The 22,846-nt window shown below is 45.8% G+C and overlaps 1 long non-coding RNA gene across 1 annotated transcript; it reads right to left on the bottom strand.

Annotated features, from left to right (window-relative positions):
- Positions 1-15,717: 15,717 nt before the first annotated feature.
- Positions 15,718-17,387, bottom strand: LOC141020978 (uncharacterized). Its single transcript, XR_012180971.1, has 2 exons — positions 17,236-17,387; positions 15,718-15,989 (listed from the first exon to the last, which is right to left on the bottom strand). It is a non-coding gene; the product is annotated as an uncharacterized lncRNA (long non-coding RNA).
- Between the last annotated feature and the right edge of the window lie 5,459 nt (positions 17,388-22,846).

The following is a 22,846-nucleotide window of genomic DNA, read 5'->3' as shown; positions in this document are numbered from 1 at the left end:
TTCTCTGACAAACTTTAGAAAATCACAGAGGGCTCAAATTTAATCCAAATGCCATGATTCAAATCTCTAGATACATCTGAGTTCATAACTTAGGTTATGAACATTTTTCTTAATACTTTTTGTGCCACAAAAAAAATAATGAGCCATTTCTTCATGTTTGTCAACTTTGCAAATGCCTAGGGAAATCATTTCAACTCCAAATCCACTGAAACCAACTCCTAGATGCTTCAAAAATCATTCCTTGTTAGATGGGTGCCTTTTCTCATTTTTTAAAATAATTCTTCTATACACTTCTTGGAAATCCACTACTCTCTTGATTCCATCATATTGAATTGTTCAAAGGAATCCATTGATCCACTTCCAATGAATCCACTTTGGTCATTCCTCATATGACCAGAGGTATCCTAGAAAAGTCCAACTCCTATTTTTAGAGCACATTTATTTTTGCCTTGTTGTATTGCTTATTATGATTGCTTTCAACGATAGTTGACGAAGTAGACGGAATACTTGGAGCTGGTCCAGAGATATTTGAAGACCTCGAAGACCTTGTTAAAGCAGGCAAGCAGCCCTTTGGCCATGTTGAACCCTTTTATATCATGAGAACATTTTCATTGTTTCATCGAGTGCATGATGGTTCTTGAACGGCAACCTTGCTGGGCTTGCCTCTGTTGCATACCCGTTGATACTTGCATTGTTCACGACTCTATCCTTGTTTAGAGTTGTGCTGATGGATTGTAGAAATATGCTATAGTAAATGGCTACGCAAAGTGGGTCAGGGTTATGCATGGAAAGAAACAAGTGTGGTTTGACATACTTGCAAATAGCCCAAGTGGGTGCCACTAATGCCCTTGGGAGATGATGATGAACTAGGTAACTGCTTGGTGGAAAAGTAGTGTACCGAGGCTTGATGAAAGTGTTGTTTACAGAGATGGATTAGATTTAAGATTGTCTACCATCCCAACCAAACATGTACAACCACAATACCCCTTATGGGACAGGGCATTATTGATTACCTAGTTCGTGCTAGCATGGATGCCCACTAGTGACGGGAGTGACGTGGTCACTCTCGGGACAGGGTCGTGCTTGGATAGGCGGCCATGACTGTTTTCATAGGGCACCGGACACACCGTTGGTACCCCCGTGCATTTGAGATGTGATGAATATGGGAGCGTGGCTCCACCAAATTAAATTGTGAAAATGTTTGGCACGGGGGCTGTTACCAATCAAGTGGACTCTATGTTAGTGACGACTAGGGAAAGGTAGTGATCGGGTGCTTACCCCGGGTACTTGAGGTACCGTGGGTCGTGGATGACACAAAAGCTTCCCGGATCTTGTGGGTAAAGTGTGCAACCTCTGCAGAGTGTCAAACTATTCGAATATCCGTGTCCACGGTCAAGGACAGTTGGGTGGTGCTGCTTGGACTATGTCCATAAGTTTCTGGAAAACAACACGGTTTGGTAAATTTGTTGACGTGATTCGTGAGGAAGTCACGATGAGCTTGAGCATGAGTTGTTCATAACTCTTTCTCGATGTTGATGTCTGTAACCTCCTGATACTTGTTGCAGACACATTCATGTCCTTGATAAATGATGATCATACTTGCATGAGAAAAACTAGCTTTCCGCAAAAATGCCAAATTAGCAGTAGAGCCTTGCATAATTATTCTGTTATCACTCTTGGGTTGCTTGCGAGTACATTCAAAGTACTCATGGGCTTGCCACTGGTTATTTTATTGGCCAGACATGAAAGAACAGGATATGATGAAGAATACTCCGGTGACGAACATGCGAGCTCGGACGCTTCCCATTCAGAATGCCCGTAGGGTTAAGGCAGATGGCATGGGTCCAAGTTGTCGACGAAGATTACCGCTGCGAAGTTATACTCAAGACTTGACCATAATGGTCATAATTTATGTAAGACGGTATGTATGGATGTAAGACTCTTGTTATACAGCTTCTGTGTGTTCAGTGAGCATTGTTCTCTGGGATCACTATACACGTGCATTCGATGATCACGACTTATGAGTCGGGGTCCCCACATAGCCCCTCGAACAGATATGAGGAGCAATGTAGGGTGTAGAAGATGTCGGCATCATCAGTAACGTAGTTGAGCTCCTAGCAGAGCCTATCTTCTTGAGAACTCGATGTGATCTTAGGAATGAATTTGCCCATCAAGCATCATGGCATGCTAGACGGTGCTAGCCAAGCCGTCATCATGTCCGATGACCAAGGAGTCGAAGTTAAGTTTGCCTCCAACCCCTCCTCTGCTCAATTCACCCAAGTCAATTGTCTCTCCGAAGCTGAAATCAGAACAACTGCGAGTGGTATGAGAATACCCTGATGTTTTTCCTGACGAGTTGCCAGGAATGCCTCCTGACCGTGACATCGAGTTCATCATTTGAGCTCATGCCTGAAACAGGGCCCACCTATAAGAAGCCTTATAGGATGGCATCGGAAGAATTGGCAGAATTGAAGTAGCCACTCGCCGAGCAGTTGAGGAAAGGATTTATTCGCCCTCGTGCCTCACCTTGGGGATCGCCTGTTCAAATTGTGGAGAAAAGGGACGGTACCATCTGATTATGTGTTGACTATCGTTCCCTTAATAAGGTCACAATCAAAGAACAAGTACCCACTACCCCAGTTCGGGCAACACCTAATATCCACAAGGAGTTTGTGATATATTGTGATGCCTCCCGAACCAGACTGGGAAGTGTTCTGATGCAAGAAAACAAAGTCATAGCCTACCTTTCAAGGCAGCTGCGGCCTCATGAGGAGAACTATCTACTCATGACCTTGAGTTAGCAGTTGTGGTCCATACCATAAAGACATGGCAACATTACCTCCTAGGGAAGTTGTGTGAGATATACACAAATCACAAGAGCCTGGACTATATCTTCACTCAAAAAGAATTGAACATGAGGCAAAGAAGATGGCTGGGACTGAACAAGGATTATGACCTCAGTGTTCAATACCACCCTAGGAAGGCTAACATGGTAGCATACGCCTTAAGCAGAAAGGCTTGCTCCATGAATGCCACGATCAAAGAAAGGCAAACAACTCTGTTTGAGGAATTGGAGCAATTTAGCTTGGAGTTGGCTACATATGGATACCTAGACAACCTGGAAGTCAAGCCTACCCCGATGAATGACATCAAGGAAGCCCGAAAATGACATGAAAGCATCGAAGGCGTCGAGAGGAATATGAAGCAAGGCAAGGCCCCTGGATTCTCCGAAGATGAACAAGGAGATTGTGTCAGATCGAGGAACCCAGTTTACCTTGACATTCTGGAAGAAATTCCAAGAAGCCATGGGAACCAAGTTGTCCTTCAGTATAGCTTTCCACCTGCAGACCGGAGGTCAGACAAAGCGAGTAAATCAGATATTCAAAGACATGCTCCGAGCTTGTGCCCTAGAATATGGAGCTAAGTGGGAAGATTGCCTCCCTTTTTGCCAAATTCTCTTATAACAGCAATTACCAGTCAAGCCTCCAAATGGCACCATTTGAGGTGTTGTATGGACGCAAGTATCACACATCCCTCAATTGGTCAGAGACCGAAGAAGGCTAGTCTTTGGACCGGATGTTCTTCGTGGAGCCGAAGAGCAAGTTCAGCAAATCATAGAATGACTGAAGACCACCATGTCACGACAGAAGAGCTATACTAACACCCGTCCTAGGGAACTAAACTTCACCGTAGGAGACCATGTGTACCTACAGGTCACTCCTCTCAAGGGAACAAAGCGTTTTCACGTCAAAGGAAAGCTCACACCAAGATTTATTGGCCCCTTCGAGATCGCTGCAAGACGAGAAGAAGTTGCTTACCAGCTGGAGTTACCACCTAAACTATCCAATGTGCACAACATTTTCCCACGTGTCACAACCCTGGAAGTGTCGCCAAGTTTTTAACAAACCCAATCTCTTCAAGGACATCAATCACCAGGCCATCGACCTTCAGACCGATCTGACCTACCGCGAGAGACCGATTTGTATCTTGGATGAAGCACAACGACATACACAAATACACACCATCAAGTACTTTAAGGTTCAACGGAGCGCCACTCGGAAGCAGAAGCAGTATGAGGACGTGAAGACTACCCTAGATCCAAGTTTCCGTATTCCTTTCCGCGCCTAGTTTGGGAATCTCGGGGACAAGATTCTTGTAACGAGGGTAGGTCTGTCACACCCTGATTTTCATGTCACAACATTTAGGATTAATTAGGCATAAAAATTTGATCCAACAAAAACTTTTGTGTTGATTTGGTCTCTGCTTTGATTTGGGTTTTGATTGCTGTTTGCAAGTGCTCTAAAAATCAAATAAATCCTCCAACTCCTATACTTCTTTCCCCTGATCTGAAACTTTGCCCAATGATCATGCCATGTGTATAGGACATAAAAGAATTTTTTAACAAAAATAATTTGGCCAAAAAGTATTTTCTAAATTAGGTTTTTCAAAACCCCCTGACTTCAGGCTTGAACTACAAGTACCTAAGTTAGGATGACAAAAATCTTTCAAAAATTATATTTGAATCCCATTAGATGTAGGACTCCCAACAACCACAAACTTATTATTTTAAAATTTATTTTGATATTTTATTTAAAGGCCTTTTCTTTAGGCCAGAAATGGTCTTTAATAGGTTAAAATTATTTTTTATGTTTCAAAATATTTGAGAAAATTGTCCATATATACGAGTTTCAACATATGGTCATGACCAAAATATTGGTCAAACCCCTCAAAAACCCTTTCTAGACATTTCAATCATTTGGAATATTTACAATGGAAAATTTCGCCACAAATTCCAAGAAAATTCTACCTTGTCAGAATTGATCTATTGGATGATCTTGCCAAGTCTCATGACATAAAGAATAAGATAACCCCACCAAACCCTCGCAAAATCATTTCTGTCCAGAACCAAATTTGAGCAACTCTACATTGCCAAACATGTCCAAATGAGATCACACTTTGTGGACATGTTCTAATAACCAAATGATGACACTACACCAAGTGGTACATCAAGGAGAATAGATTTTCATAGCAAGATCTAGTAAAAAACCCCATTTCTGTTAATATCTAGGGTTTACAAAAGTTGCATTGGCCACTTTCTCCATTTGATCTCAAAATTTGTGGGCATTACTAATTTGTGATGCCACTCACTCCTGCCAAGTCTCAAAGAAAGTTGAGCAACCTAGCTAGCTCAAACCACCAACAAACACCTTCTGCCATTTTTCCAAAATCACCATCTTGACCCCTTCCACTATTCTCCTTGAGCTACAATTTTTACCACAGAATCAAAATCTCTCACCCTCCCTCCGGTAAGTTTCCTGGTGGCGAACTCCATGATTGAGGGGGTGAAAAGCTCTTTTTCCCTCTCTGGACAACATCATTTTCACTCTCTCTCAACCCCTTCTCTCCTCTAGTGGCTCCCCAGGGCATCCAATGCCATTTCCACTTTGTTTACTCCCCCATACAACTCCCAGACACAAGTGGACGCACGGGTGCACAAGAAAAGCCATGGACGCCGGCCATTTGCATGCTCCTCGACCACCTCGAGCCTCCCGAGCATGCCAATCGAGGCCCACCACGTCTGCAACACGACAGTCGCGTTGGTCTCCTCCCCTCTCCCTATCTCTTGCCATGTGGCGTGTGTCCGAGCGGCGCCCGCGTCCGCCAGTCGCTGGCCGCATCCCTGGCCCGCCTCGCGCTCGCTCTTCTCTCCCTCTCTCTTTCCCTGGTCATAGACCACCCCCAGGAAGACCCCCGACTGGAAGCCGAGCCCTCCCGTGGCCTCCACCGGTGGATACGACCTCGCCGGTGCATGTGCCCACGGTGCACCTCGCCACATTCTATCTAAGGCCACCCCGAGCTCCCTCTCTACTCCTTTAGCTCTCTCCCTCCCGTGCACCCCCTGGACAGACCCACTCACCTCCTTGTGCCCCCCATAGCCCTCCATGGCCGGAGAACCGCCGCCAGCCCCGGGCTAAATTTGGGCTATCCCGAGCCTTTCTTCTCTCCCTAGCCACTCTGGTGCCCTCATACGACCACCGCAAGGCCCTCCATCACCCCCGTTCATCCCCGAGAATGCCGTGCGCTCACGACCAAAGATAGCCGACGGCCTCCTCCGCGACCATCCAAGTCGTCGCCGCTACGACCTTCCTCAGTGGACATATATTGTCCATATATATGAGTTTCAACACATGGTCATGACCAAAATATTAGTAAAACCCCTCAAAAATCATGTTTGGACATTTAAATCTTTTGGAATATTTACAAAGGAAAGTTTCTCCATAAATTCCAAGAAAAATCTACCTTGTCAGAATTGACCTATTGGATGATCTTGCCAAGTCTCATGACATGGCACTACAAAAAAAAGACACTTCCGTGATGATACGTGTTTGTCACGGTAGGTCACGTTTTCTGTCATGCATGTACATCCATGACAATTTTATGACAGAATCAAGATAGTCATACTTGTGCTGTCGTAGAAGTGTTCCATGACATTACCAAAATTATCATCATGAAAGTGTCCACTTCCATGACGATAAATCGCGCGTCATAGAAGTGCTTTCGTCAAGGGTGACCGACACGTGACATCCACCGTAATGGCTCGCCGTTAAGCTATCGGGTCTGGTTTTGGATCCGATAACCCGTTAACAGCCCCGACCAATGGTGATTTTCCACGTGTAAAATTCTCATTGGCCAGAGGAAACACGTGTCTGCTCCTCGGTGGGCCAGATGTCGCCCGTCCATTAGAGGAGACATGCCTATGGTACGACGACACGTGGCAGGGCCCAACAGAGGCCCATATAGGTTAAAAAGGCCGGCCCAGTCAAAGGCCCGTAGTACTTACTCAGGTACTAGTGGGCCAGCCCAATAACGGTCTGTTTAATAAACGCCCATTTATGGCCCGAAGCCAGATCTGGCCCGTTAATTGTTCGCCGAATATTTGGGCCCAATTACAGCCCAGTGAATTTCGGCCTGTTAGAGGCCTGATGTAGACATGGGCCCATTGTAGCCCAATGTGTCTTTCGTCCTGAGAATGGCCCGTGCTGCCCATGGGCCATATATGGTCCGACGCGACATCCGGCCCCACTAACGGCCCGTGATAAAGGTGGCAACAGTTCAGCCCAATGTGACTTTGGGCCTGTTAAAGGCCTGTCGTATAATTTGGCCCGTTGATGCATGTACTAAGCTTTCAGATACTTAAAGGCCCATGATATCAGTGGGCCAACTAAGGCCCAAGATATGTTTCGGCCTGGTAACGGCCCGTCATATAACTGGGCCGAAAAAGACCGGTTCTACATTTCAGCCTGCTGAAGGCCCGTCAACGACTAGTGAAAATTGAGGCCCAACATGCATTTCAGCCTGCTAAAGGCCCATGGTTTCTTCTGGGCTGTAACAGGCCTGTAGAATATTCAGCCTGTTAATGGCCCAACGCTACCTGGGCCAATCTAAGCGCTGGGTCCACAAAAGGCCCAACTAAAATTTGGGCCGAATATAAGCCGGAGTAAGTTGTGGGCCTGGCGCAAAGTGTGAAGGCCCAATGGCCATTCGGGCCCAAGAAAGATGCAGGTCGGCCCAATTGTGGCCCGCTAAAAACCAGGCCCGTTAGAGGCGAATGTTTCGGCCCGGTCGACTACTCAGATTTTTTCCAGATAGCGAATGATGGCAGTAACTAGTAGGAATTAAGAACAACCCTACTCTATACAACAAAGAAATTATAGCATAGTAACTTAGAATAAACCTACACTATACAATATAGGATTTATGGTATATTACATCCACTGGGCATCGAAGTTCGCCACCAGTGATCATAAAGCACAATGAAGAAGCAGATTACAAAAATTGGGCACCATTGCAACGTAACAAAATAATACTGAACTAAGACCACTTCCAAGACAGTTCAAGAAAGATTAGCCTTGCGCGGGAACTGCTGCGCAAGCTGCTGAGCAAGGCTGTGAGACTGGCCTAGCATGTCGGTCATAGCTTCCAGGTGTAGCTGTTTAGCAATGAGGTTCTCATTGGTGTTCTCTGCAATCTTTCTTAGAGATAGGACTTCAAGTCGAAGTTGAGTTGCAGAATGCCTTTCTGCTAGAATGTAACACCCCGGATGTAACCTTCCACATTTGTAACTCCGACTCTTGCCATTTTCGGCTATGTGATATGATATTTCCTCCGTGGTTGGGTTTTGTCTTCCGTTTTGCATTTTGTTCATGTCATGCATTTCATTTCATTTCATCATGTGCATTGCATCATCATGTTTTCAAAACTTGCATCCGTCCCAGTCTCCCAGTTCTCTCCGTTGTCCGTTCTGAGCCCAACCACACTCGCATGCGCCCGCGGCACGTCCGAAATATTATTTTATAAGTGTCCGGAAAATGTTCTCGGAATGGGATGAAAGTTGGTGTGCAGTGTTGTTATGTTGTTAGTGGGCCGCCTATCAAATTTCATCACGTTCGGGGTCCGTTTGATGCCCCAACGGATAACTATAGCGACAATATAGTCGGTCAAATAGTCGGACGTTTTCGGTCTTCGGAAACCCGTGCCGGGCTGCCAACTCTTCTCTCTTCTGAGCCTAGCCCATCTACACAGCCCATCTAGCCCACCTACCTACCCCCCTCCGCTCCGGTCCATTCGATGGCGATCGAACGGCTCAGAAACGGCCTCAAAACCCCTTTGCCTCCGTGGCTTTTTGTCAGACCCCCTCTCCGCACAGTTCTCAGACACCCTCGCGCGTCCCAGAACTTCCCCGAACCCGACCCACTCAGTCGTCACCGTGAAGGAAATATGCCCTAGAGGCAATAATAAAGTTGTTATTCATATTTCCTTATATCATGATAAATGTTTATTATTCATGCTAGAATTGTATTAACCAAAAACTTAGTACATGTGTGAATACATAGACAAACAGAGTGTCACTAGTACGCCTCTACTTGACTAGCTCGTTGAATCAAAGATGGTTGTGTTTCCTAACCATAGACATGAGTTGTCATTTGATTAACGGGATCACATCATTAGAGAATGATGTGATTGACTTGACCCATTCCGTTAGCTTAGCACTTGATCGTTTAGTATATTGCTATTGCTTTCCTCATGACGTATACATGTTCCTATGACTATGAGATTATGCAACTCCCGAATACCGGAGGAATACTTCATGTGCTACCAAACATCACAACATAACTGGGTGATCATAAAGTTGCTCTACAGGTGTCTCCGATGGTACTAGTTGAGTTGGCATAGATCAAGATTAGGATTTGTCACTCCGATTGTCGGAGAGGTATCTCTGGGCCCTCTCGGTAATGCACATCACTATAAGCCTTGCAAGCAATGCAACTAATGAGTTAGTTGCGGGATGATGCATTACAGAACGAGTAAAGAGCCTTGCCGATAACGAGATTAAACTAGGTATTGAGATACCGACAATCGAATCTCGGGCAAGTAACATACCGATGACAAAGGGAACAACGTATGTTGTTATGCGGTTTAACCGATAAAGATCTTCGTAGAATATGTAGGAACCAATATGAGCATCCAGGTTCCGCTATTGTTATTGACCAGAGATGAGTCTCGGTCATGTCTACATAGTTCTCGAACCCGTAGGGTCCGCACGCTTAACGTTCGGTGACGATCGGTATTATGAGCTTATGTGTTTTGATGTACCGAAGATAGTTCGGAGTCCCGGATTTGATCACGGACATGACGAGGAGTCTCGAAATGTTCTAAACATAAAGATTGATATATTGGATGGCTATATTTGGACACCGGAAGTGTTCCGGGTGGTTTCGGAGAAAACTGGAGTGCCGGAGGGGTTACCGGAACCCCCCGGGGAAGTATTGGGCCTTAGTGGGCCTTAGGGGAGAGAGAGGGCAGCAGCCCAGGAGGTGGCGCGCCCCCTCCCATGGGGAGTCCGAATTGGACTAGGGGAGGGGGGCGCGGCCCCTCTTTCCCTCTCCCTCTCCCTCTCCTTCCTTCCCCCTTTCCCCTTCCTAGTAGGACTAGGAAAGGATGAATCCTACACCTACTAGGAGGAGAATTCCTCCTCTCCTTGGGGCGCACCAAGGCCGGTCGGCCTACCCCCTTTCTCCTTTATATACGGGGGCCGGGGGGCACCCTAGAACACACAAGTTGATTGTTCCAAGCCGTGTGCGGTGCCCCCCCTCCACCATATTCCACCTCGGTCATATCGTAGCAGTGCTTAGGCGATGCCCTGCGACGGTAGCTTCATCATTACCGTCATCACGCCGTCGTGCTGACGGAACTCTCCCTCGAAGCTCTACTAGATCATGAGTTCGTGGGACGTCACCGAGCTGAACGTGTGCAGATCGCGGAGGTGCCGTACGTTCGGTACTAGGATCGGCCGATCGTGAAGACGTACGACTACATCAACCACGTTGTCATAACGCTTCCGCTTATGGTCTACGAGGGTACATGGATGACACTCTCCCCTCTCATTGCTATGCATCACCATGATCTTGCGTGTGCGTAGGATTTTTTTTAAATTACTATGTTCCCCAACAGTGGCATCCGAGCCAGGTTTATGCGTAGATGTTATATGCACGAGTAGAACACAAGTGAGTTCTGGGCGATACTACTCATACTGCTTACTAGCATGTCATACTTTGATTCGGCGGTATTGTTGGATGAAGCGGCCCGGACCGACATTACGCGTACGCTTACGCGAGACTGGTTCTACCGACGTGCTTCGCACACAGGTGGCTGGCGGGTGTCAGTTTCTCCAACTTTAGTTGAATCGAGTGTGGCTACGCCTGGTCCTTGTGAAGGTTAAAACAACACATACTTGACAAAATATCATTGTGGTTTTGATGCGTAGGTAAGAACGGTTCTTGCTCAGCTCGTAGCAGCCACGTAAAACTTGCAACAACAAAGTAGAGGACGTCTAACTTGTTTTTCAAGGGCATGTTGTGATGTGATATGGTCAAGACATGATGCTAAATTTTATTGTATGAGATGATCATGTTTTGTAACGGAGTTATCGGCAACTGGCAGGAGCCATATGGTTGTCTATTTATTGTATGAAATGTAATCGCCATGTAATTGCTTTACTTTATCACTAAGCGGTAGCGATAGTCGTAGAAGCAATAAGTTGGCGAGACGAAGACGATGCTGCGATGGAGATCAAGGTGTCGCGCCGGTGACGATGGTGATCATAACGGTGCTTTGGAGATGGAGATCAAAGGCACAAGATGATGATGGCCATATCATATCACTTATATTGATTGCATGTGATGTTTATCTTTTATGTATCCTTTTTTTTTCCTAATACGGCGGTAGCATTATAAGATAATCTCTCACTAAATTTCAAGGTACAAGTGTTCTCCCTGAGTATGCACCGTTGCAAAAGTTGGTCGTGCCGAGACACCACGTGATGATCGGGTGTGATAAGCTCTACGTTCACATACAACGGGTGCAAGCCAGTTTTGCACACGCAGAATAATCGGGTTAAACTTGACGAGCCTAGCATATGCAGATATGGCCTCGGAACACTGAGACCGAAAGGTCGAGCGTGAATCATATAGTAGATATGATCAACATAGTGATGTTCACCATTGAAAAGTACTCCATCTCACGTGATGATCGGACATAGTTTAGTTGATTTGGATCACGTGATCACTTAGATGATTAGAGGGATGTCTATCTAAGTGGGAGTTCTTAAGTAATTTGATTAATTGAACTTTAATTTATCATGAACTTAGTACCTGATAGTATTTTGCATGTCTACGTTATTGTAGATAGATGGCCCGTGCTGTTGTTCCGTTGAATTTTAATGCGTTCCTTGAGAAAGCAAAGTTGAAATACGATGGTAGCAATTACACGGACTGGGTCCGTAATTTGAGGATTATCCTCATTGCTGCACAGAAGAATTATGTCCTGGAAGCACCGCTAGGTGCCAAACCCGCTGCAGGAGCAACGCCAGATGTTATGAATGTCTGGCAGAGCAAAGCTGATGACTACTCGATAGTTCAGTGTGCCATACTTTACGGCTTAGAACCGGGACTTCAACGACGTTTTGAACGTCATGGAGCATATGAGATGTTCCAGGAGTTGAATTTAATATTTCAAGCAAATGCCCGGATTGAGAGATATGAAGTCTCCAATAAGTTCTACAGCTGCAAGATGGAGGAGAATAGTTCTGTCAGTGAGCATATACTCAAAATGTCTGGGTATAACAATCACTTGATTCAACTGGGAGTTAATCTTCCGGATGATAGTGTCATTGACAGAATTCTTCAATCACTGCCACCAAGCTACAAGAGCTTCGTGATGAACTATAACATGCAAGGGATGGATAAGACAATTCCCGAGCTCTTCGCAATGCTAAAGGCTGCGGAGGTAGAAATCAAGAAGGAGCATCAAGTGTTGATGGTCAACAAGACCACCAGTTTCAAGAAAAAGGGTAAAGGGAAGAAGGGGAACTTCAAGAAGAAACGACAAGCAAGTTGCTGCTCAAGTGAAGAAGCCCAAGTCTGGACCTAAGCCTGAGACTGGGTGCTTCTACTGCAAAGGAACTGGTCACTGGAAGCGGAACTGCCCCAAGTATTTGGCGGATAAGAAGGATGGCAAGGTGAACAAAGGTATATGTGATATACATGTTATTGATGTGTACCTTACTAATGCTCGCAGTAGCACTTGGGTATTTGATACTGGTTCTGTTGCTAATATTTGCAACTCGAAACAGGGACTATGGATTAAGCGAAGATTGGCTAAGGACGAGGTGACGATGTGCGTGGGAAATGGTTCCAAAGTCGATGTGATCGCGGTCGGGACGCTACCTCTACATCTACCTTCGGGATTAGTTTTTGACTTGAATAATTGTTATTTGGTGCCAGCGTTGAGCATGAACATTATATCTGGATCTTGTTTGATGCGAGACGGTTATTCATTTAAATCAAAGAATAATGGTTGTTCTATTTATATGAGTAATATCTTTTATGGTCATGCACCCTTGAAGAATGGTCTATTTATATTGAATCTCGATAGTAATGATACACATATTCATAATATTGAAGCCAAAAGATGCAGAGTTGATAATGATAGTGCAACTTAATTGTGGCACTGCCGTTTAGGTCATATTGGTGTAAAGCGCATGAAGAAACTCCATTATGATGGACTTTTGGAATCACTTGATTATGAATCACTTGGTACTTGTGAACCATGCCTCATGGGAAAGATGACTAAAACTCCGTTCTCCGGAACAATGGAACGAGCAACAGATTTGTTGGAAATCATACATACTGATGTATGTGGTCCGATGAATGTTGAGGCTCGCGGTGGGTATCGTTATTTTCTCACCTTCACAGATGATTTGAGCAGATATGGGTATATCTACTTGATGAAACATAAGTCTGAAACATTTGAAAAGTTCAAAGAATTTTAGAGTGAAGTGGAAAATCATCGTAACAAGAAAATAAAGTTTCTACAATCTGATCGTGGAGGAGAATATTTGAGTTACGAGTTTGGTCTTCATTTGAAACAATGCGGAATAGTTTCGCAACTCACGCCACCCGGAACACCGCAGCGTAATGGTGTGTCCGAACGTCGTAATCGTACTTTACTGGATATGGTGCGATCTATGATGTCTCTTACTGATTTACCGCTATCGTTTTGGGGTTATGCTTTAGAGACGGCTGCATTCACATTAAATAGGGCACCATCTAAATCCGTTGAGACGACACCTTATGAACTATGGTTTGGCAAGAAACCAAAGTTGTCGTTTCTTAAAGTTTGGGGCTGCGATGCTTATGTGAAAAAGCTTCAACCTGATAAGCTCAAACCCAAATCGGAGAAATGTGTCTTCATAGGATACCCAAAGGAGACTGTTGGGTACACCTTCTATCACAGATCCAAAGGCAAGACATTCGTTGCTAAGAATGGATCCTTTCTAGAGAAGGAGTTTCTCTCGAAAGAAGTGAGTGGGAGGAAAGTAGAACTTGATGAGGTAATTGTACCCGCTCCCTTATTGGAAAGTAGTTCATCATAGATGTAACACCCCGAGAATCATGCTATAGTAATCACCCCCTAATGGTGCCATGTCATCAGGTTTGACTAAAGCCAAATTGCTCCTTGATATATCAAAGCCAAATTCAAATTCTGAAATAAAGTCAAATAAATTATTTCTTCAAACAGTGCAACTAAAATGTTCGTTTTATTCTATAATTCCCCCTGATGTTTGTTTTGTTGAAACCAACATTACTTGACCCCCAATTGATTCCTAGGAAATTAATAAGTGTTCGAGCAGCAAATGAAATAGCCTTTAAAAATATGTTTTTAACATTGGAAAATAAATTGAAACTGTTTGGGCAACCCCCAGGTATTGCATTGCAATTATGTGCAAATGTACATGCTCAACAAAATTCATTTGATAGTTGAAACTATTTAAAACAGAAGCTAAAAATTGAAAAGAGTAAATAAAAGGGAAAAGCCCTACTCTACTATGCACTTAGGCATACTGCCAATAGTGCTGGCCCAGCCCACCTCCACCGTCGTCACCTTCACCTATTCATCGAGGGTGCGCTGGAGGCAGCGCGTGCGTCCGCACCGCGGATGGCCACGCGGCGGCCATCCGCCGCATCCTCGGCGCATATTAGGTCACCCTCGACACCCCCCGAAACCCTAGCCCCCTCATTTTCTTCCTCCTCGAGCCGTTCCGCTCGATTTGCTCGATCTCGAACGCCATCGCCACCACTGCCTCATCGCTGTCATGGCCAATGGCCTCCTTGCCGACCAGGAAGAGGCCAAGAGAAGCGCCGTCGTTGCCTTCGTCGACTACACCACCGGATTGGGGCGGAGGAGCTGTAGCAACGGCGCCCGTGCCCGTTCCCCCTCGCCGGAATCTGCCTCGGCCGCGGCCTCGATCCGCCGTCGACCGAGCCTCACCGGCCCCCTTGACCTCCTCTGGCTGCCTCGAGTTGCTCCTCGTCACCGATGTGAGCAGCAACTTCGTCCTCCCCCTTTCCCCTTCACATCCAGTGCCTTAGGCCATCGTCACCGTCGCGCCCCAGCTCTCGGCCATCGCGCTCGTGGTCATGCCTCCCCACCCTGCTGTCGCGCTCCGCCCTACTTCCCCTGCTGCGCCGCGGCCGCTGAGTCTCCCCACCGCGCCCTGGCGCGTGCCCCCGCTTGTGCCGCTGCCGGGGGCGGCCGCCTCTGCCCACGACCGCGCGCGCCGCTCGACTCCCTGGCCTCGCCGCAGCCCCGCGCGCTGCCTGTTGCTGCTGCCGTCGTTGCCTGCTCTCGCCACTTCCGACCGAGCCGTCTCCAGCCGCCGTCGTCCGCCGTTCCGCTTCCCCCCTCGCGCCCGCGCCCTTCCCTAGTAGCTCCCGTGCTGGCCTCGGCAGTGGCCGTGGCCATGGCCATGTGCATGCGTGATGTGCGTGTGTGCACAGGCAAATGCACGTATGTGCCTCTGGCACATGGGGCCATCCCAATTAGTTAGTGCTAACATGTTTAGTTAGCCTGGTGTATCAATGGCATGTGGACCCTATTTGTTAAATTAAAATGCTATAGATATCACAGTCTATGACATCCGGGACTCGTTGTTACTATTCATCAATTGACTAGTCAAATATTGACAGGGTCAGCTCTGCCACTGGACTCCACTGTCAGTCACACAACCTTTCTGCTGGGTACATTCCTGGGTACCTATAGCAAACTCATAAAGGAACTCGAAGGTCCCACAAAGGATAGAACCGCATATTGACACGCTTTTGCAAGGTGGATATCATTACATCAACATTACATAATAGATTGGGATACAAACAAAAGGCACAAACGCCCCAAGAATACAACAATATCATACAAGAGATCAACATCCGACTACGGATGAAACACAAACAGAAGCTCAAACGACATCCACCCTGCTAGCCCAGGCTGCCGACCTGGAACCTATCCCCTGATCGAAGAAGAAGCAGAAGAAGAACTCCAAAACAAGTAACATCGCTCTCGCGTCATGATCATCGCAAAACCTGTACCTGTAACTGGTGTTGTAGTAATCTGTGAGCCACAAGCACTCAGCAATCCCATTACCATGGGTATCAAGACTAGAAAAGCTTAATGGGTAAGGAAGGGGTAAAGTGGTGAGGTTGCAGCAGCGACTAAGCAAGTATGGTGGCTAACATACGCAAATAAGAGCGAGAAGAGGAGCAACGGAACGGTCGTGAAACTAGCAATGATCAAGAAGTGATCCTGAACTCCTACATACGTCAAACATAACCCAAAAACCGTGTTCACTTCCCGGACTCCGCCGAGAAGAGACCATCATGGCTACACACGCGGTTGATGCGTTTTAAATAACTCAAGTGTCAAGTTCTCTACAACCGGACATTAACAAATTCCCATCTGCCACATAACCGCGGGCATGGCTTTCGAAAGATAATACCCTGCAGGGGTGTCCCAACTTAGCCCATTATAAGCTATCACGGTCAACGAAGAATATTCCTTCTCCCGGGAAGACCCGATCAGTCTCGGAATCCCGGTTTACAAGACATTTCGACAATGGTAAAACAAGACCAGCAAAGCCGCCCGATGTGCCGACAATCCCGATAGGAGCTGCACATATCTCGTTCTCAGGGCAACACCAGATGAGACTAGCTACGAGTAAAACCAGACCTCGAGTTTCCCCGAGGTGGCCCCGCAGGCAGCTCGGTTTGGACCAACACTTAGAGAAGCACTGGCGGGGGGGGGGTTAAAATAAAGATGACCCTCGGGATGCGTGACTCCCAAGGGAAAAAGGCTAGGTGAGGCAAATGTGAAACCAAGGTTGGGCCTTGCTGGAAGAGTTTTATTCAAAGCGAACTGTCAAGGGGGTCCCATAAATCACCCAACCGCGCAAGGGACGCAAAATCAAGGAACATAACACCGGTATGACGGAAACTAGGGCGGCAAGAGTGGAACAAAACACCAGGCATAAGGCCGAGCCTTCCACCCTTTACCAAGTATATAGATGCATTAATTAAATAAGAGATATTGTGATATCCCAACATAAACATAATCCAACATGGAGCAATCTTCAGCTTCACCTGCAACAGCAACGCTATAAGAGGGGCTGAGCAAAGCGGTAACATAGCCAAACAACGGTTTGCTAGGTAGGGTGAAAAGGTTAGAGGCTGACATGGCAATTTGGGAGCCTTGATAAGCAAGTGATAGGTAGCGCAGCATAGCGATAGAACGAAGCAACTAGCATAGCAATGATAGTAGTGAGATCCAGGGTAACGGTCATCTTGCCTGAAATCCCGCTAGGAAGAAGAAGAGTCCATGAATGAAGCCACGAAGACGAACCAAGCGTAGACGAACGAATCCTCACGATCGCAACGAAACGGGAACTATCGAGAAGAAGCACACAACCGGAAAGAAGCAAACAACACGGTAAACACTCAACACATAAACAAGGCATGATGCTCAACCAAGTATGATGCATGACAAGGCTACATGAAGCTACTCATGGCAAGGGATGATGCATACAAGAACAACACATCAAAGCCAGTTTAAATGAGGCCGGAAACAACATATAACAATTCCGGTAAGTCCTCATATGCAAATTTCAAAATTGGTCCAGATCTGAATAAACCTTATGTTCAAGTTGTTAAACAGCAAGTTAAAATGCACCAAGATGATTTACACGAAATTCTAGTCAAGTTACATATAAAGTTCATTTAATTTGGAGCTACGGCCTAGTAGATATGAGCAAAACAAGTTAAACATGGCATTGATGCAAAATGCATTCAAACATCAAGAAGACACATTCAAAACATGGATCCAACAAGGTAACATGAAACTACATGCAAAACTAAGCAAGTTTCATATAGAGCATGCTCAAAACGGAGCAACGGTGCAACACATACACTCCAAACAAGATATAACAACAATCTGACCAAAACAGCAACTAGGCATCTTGCAAGCATCAAAACAACATGCTACAGCACCTCAACATGAAAACAAAAGGCATGAACATTGTGTACAGATAAAGCATGACAAAACATGAACACTGAGCTATCTCCAGAAATCACTAGTACATGCTTAAAAGGACATGACAAGATTGCAAATAACAACAGTTCACAGACTTAGCAGAAATTACTGGACATGGCAGAAATAACATCAGGTTGCTAAGTTTAGATCTATCAAACAACATGCTATAGGAACATATCATAGCAAACAAAGGCATGGCATGAATGCACTCATTCATAGAACAAAATTCCCTTATTGATTACGAGCCAAAAAGGCACAGAAGATATGATGGCACCCATGTAAACATAGCAACTTATATGACAGATTCAGACTTGGTGAAAATAACAGTGCATGGCAGAAACAACGATAAGTAGTCATGTTGGTGAGCTTGAACCACTCACCACAGAGCAACACATGGCATGACAAGGTAACCAACAGTAAGATGGCATAATTATGAAGCTAAGAATGGCAGGAGCAAGTTCATAGGGTGCATGGATCACTAGCAAAACACATGGCAAAACTGAACTTCATGTTGACAGGCTGACAGCAACATTATTTAGCAATTTGAGAGCAAGTTAGCAACAAGCTACAGCAGGCTATAAATGCAACGAAGGGCATGGATGGATAGATCACAACATGTACAACAAAACATCCTTAGTTAACATCTCCAGATTATGCATAGAACTCATGGTAGCAGCAGGTTTACATAGCAACAATATGTTACAGCTACAGACTTAGCAGAAAATCACTAGACAAGGTAACCACCAGTAAGATGGCATAATTATGAAGCTAAGCATGGCAAGAGAAAGTTCATAGGGTGCATGGATCACTAGCAAAACACATGGCAACACTGAACTTCATGTTGACAGGCTGACAGCAACATTATTTAGCAATTTGAGAGCAAGTTAACAACAAGCTACAGCAGGCTATAATTGAAACCAAGGGGCATGGATGGATAGAGCACAACATGTACAACAAAACATTCTTAGTTAACATCTCCAGATTATGCATAGAACTCATGGTAGCAGCAGGTTTACATAGCAACAAAATGTTACAGCTACAGACTTAGCAGAAAATTACTAGACAAGGTAACCAACAGTAAGATGGCATAATTATGAAGCTAAGCATGGCAAGAGCAATTTCATAGGGTGCATGGATCACTAGCAAAACACATGGCAAAACTGAACTTCATGTTGACAGGCTGACAGCAACATTATTTAGCAATTTGAGAGCAAGTTAATAACAAGCTACAGCAGGCTATAAATGCAACCAAGGGCATGGATGGATAGAGCACAACATGTACAACAAAACATTCTTAGTTAATATCTCCAGATTATGCATAGAACTTATGGTAGCAGCAGGTTTACATAGCAACAAAATGTTACAGCTACAGACTTAGCAGAAAATTACTAGACAAGTTAACCAACAGTAAGATGGCATAATTATGAAGCTAAGCATGGCAAGAGCAATTTCATAGGGTGGATGGATCACTAGCAAAACACATGGCAAAACTGAACTTCATGTTGACAGGCTGACAGCAACATTATTTAGCAATTTGAGAGCAAGTTAACAACAAGCTACAGCAGGCTATAAATGCAACCAAAGGCATGGATGGATAGAGCACAACATGTACAACAAAACATCTTTAGTTAACATCTCAGATTATGCATAGAACTCATGGTAGCAGCAGGTTTACATAGCAACAAAATGTTACAGCTACAGACTTAGCAGAAAATCACTAGACAAGGTAACCAACAGTAAGATGGCATAATTATGAAGCTAAGCATGGCAAGAGCAAGTTCATAGGGTGCATGTATCACTAGCAAAACACATGGCAAAACTGAACTTCATGTTGACAGGCTGACAGCAACATTATTTAGCAATTTGAGAGCAAGTTAACAACAAGCTACAGCAGGCTATAAATGAAACCAAGGGCATGGATGGATAGAGCACCACATGTACAACAAAACATCCTTAGTTAACGTCTCCAGATTATGCATAGAACTCATGGTAGCAGCAGGTTTACATAGCAACAAAATGTTACAGCTACAGACTTGGCAGAAAATCACAGTCACCGAAATCAGCAACATCATGGGGGCTACTTTGCATGCTTGTGCTAGTCACTATATAGACCCCAAAAATACAAGACAACCACCACCGTAAAGATGGCATGATAAAGATCAAAACACGTGTTGAGCTCATGCTCATAGGATGCACTCAAAAAATGCAATGAAAAAGACAAATCACCAAGTTACAGCAGTTTCAGCAGGTTAACGTCATATTGCACTCTTGCAACGATGATTAAGGCATCAAGATGGACTCAAACAAACATGGCACAATGGAATGAAATGAAGAGCATATCACAATAAACATTTTGACATATTATGCACGCAAAACGGTGCAGTATGCAAAGAGATATGACATAATGAACATGCTAACATAATGCAAGATTTTCGGGACTTGGAGCAAAATCAACCTCGCGGGGGGGGGGGGGGGTCAACGCGCCGGAATCTCGCCGGAGAGGAAGGAGATGGCCGGAGACGGGCGGATCCGGCCGAATCCCGACGTGGGGCGGCGCGGGGAGGCGTGTGGAGGCGGGACGGACCTGCAGGGGCGAGAGGGAGTGAGAGGGAGCTAAGGAGGAGGGAGAAGAAGAAGGGCGCGGGGGAGGCCTGGCCTGGCCGTCGAGGTCGCCGGTGGCGATGGCGCGCGACCTCCGGCGAGGCGGCGGGGTCGGCGGCGACGTGAGGTGGCGGCGTCGTGCGGCACGACGGGGAGGAGCGGGCGGCGGGCGCAGGGACGGGCGAGCGGCGGCGCGCGCCGGCCGGGGCGCGGCCCAGATCGGGCCCGGGGCGGGTCGCACCTGGGTTCCGCGGGCCACGGCAGCGGGGAGCGGGACTTGGGCGACGTGGCGCCTTTCGGTTGGCCCGGGGCGCTGGCTGCGGCTGCGGAGGCCAGTGGGGGCGCGCCACTTGGCGGCGGTGGGCTTGGCCGGCGCGGAAAACGAGGATGAGGGTGGAGGCTATGGCAGGAGGTAGGTGGAGGGCTAGGTTTAGGCTAGGGATGTCCAAAAATGGACTAGGGGTTCTATTTATAGCAGATTTGTTAGGGTTAGGGGGGTTTGAGGCCGTTTCGGACTGTACGATCACCATCGGACGGCTCCAGAGCGGAGAGGGACTAAGAGAGGGGTTTGTGGGCTGTGTAGATGGGCTAGACTTTAAGGAGAGGAGAGATAGCAGCCCAGCACGGGTTTTCGGAGACCGAAAACGTCCAACGATTAAACCGGCAACGGTGCTGCTACGGATGACGGTTGTGCTATCAAACGGACTCCGAATGCGACGAAATTGGACAGGCGGTCTACCTACACTATAACGAGACCGCACGCCAACTTTCATTCCATACTGAGAACGTTTTTGGCGGCTCACAAGACCAAGGACTCAGAGGTGCCGCGGGCGCGTGCGAGTGTGGTTGGGCTCAGAACGGACAACGGAGAGAACCGAGGGGAACCCGAACGGATGCAAGTTTTGAAAAACATGATGATGCAATGCATATGATGACATGGCAAAATGCAACACGCAAGCAAAAGACATGGCAACGACGGCGAATAACTGGAAGACACCTGGCGCATCGAATGTGGGGCGTTACAACACTCCTCCACTAACAAGAGATCTCGTCCCGAGATCTTAGTACCGAGACGAAAGGATAAAGGGATGAGGTGAAATAAGAATGAAGAGAGAGGATGAACAAAGTTGAGAACACTGGGTAGAAAAGAGGAACTGCGAATGTGACGAGAATCCAAACGCTCAAGGAATAAGGCTGAATGTGAAACCACTCCGGTTAGGACAAGATAGAAAAGGAATAATAACGAAGGAATTTATGCAGCACTCGGGCTAAACAAGGAAAGAATAGAACATGAACTTGAGAAATGGAACGATACTTGACTTGAGGAACGACACAAAACCTCCGGATGACTTGAAAGAGTGGAATGAGAATAACGGGGATGAAGATGACAACTTCTACCATGAATGAAATAGAGAGCATCCTTAGAAGGAAACATTGAACGGAGTTCTTGGAAATTCAACAACAAAAGAATAAGCTTGTTGTGGACTTATGGATAACATCTCAAAATTATGAGGTGGTAACCTACCACAAGCGGAAAAGATTGAAAAGCTGAGAAGAACGAGGAAATGCAAAACTCCACTTCAGAAGAATATGGATAATTAATTGCACTTTGAGAAGCAAGAAGAAGATACTTGATCTACGCGTACAAGAATCTTGATTAACACTTGAAGAAAGAATTAAATCATGAAGAGCCACCGTGATGGACTCCGGTAACAAAAGAATGACGAGATAAAATCGAAGGATGAAAGGGATAAGATTAAATCCTTGCAATGACTTGGATGGAGGTTCCGACGAAATGGCCGAGGACAAATTTGAACTCCGGAAAAGAAAAGATGAAAACACTTGGAACTAGAATTTATTCATCAAGAACAAACTCCGAAGGAAAGGATTACTTGACAATGGTGAAATAAGAATAAGGAATTACGTTATGCTTATCCTCATCAAATTTAATTAATGACAACGGGATTTTTGCATACTACTTATTCTTGTTGAAAAGGATTAAGAGGGTGGATATAGCGCAAAACTTGAGAAAGTCTTCATGAACCACCGGTAGGATTTGGAAAGAACGAATTAATTGATATGCCGACAAGGAAATATGAATATTGAACGAACCACCGTTAGAAATGAAAATGAACGAAGAAAAGAGAAAGAATCGCCGGGAAGAATTAGAGCAAGCACGAAGATACTTGAGGGAATTTAGAGACAAGAGAACGAAGAGTTCGCAAACTGATTAACGAGCAAAGCACCGAAAGAATATGGAGATGAACGA

Source organism: Aegilops tauschii, chromosome 3 (assembly GCF_002575655.3).
Source record: "Aegilops tauschii subsp. strangulata cultivar AL8/78 chromosome 3, Aet v6.0, whole genome shotgun sequence".
Lineage (NCBI taxonomy): Eukaryota > Viridiplantae > Streptophyta > Magnoliopsida > Poales > Poaceae > Aegilops > Aegilops tauschii.
This window is presented reverse-complemented; position numbering and strand designations above follow the sequence as displayed.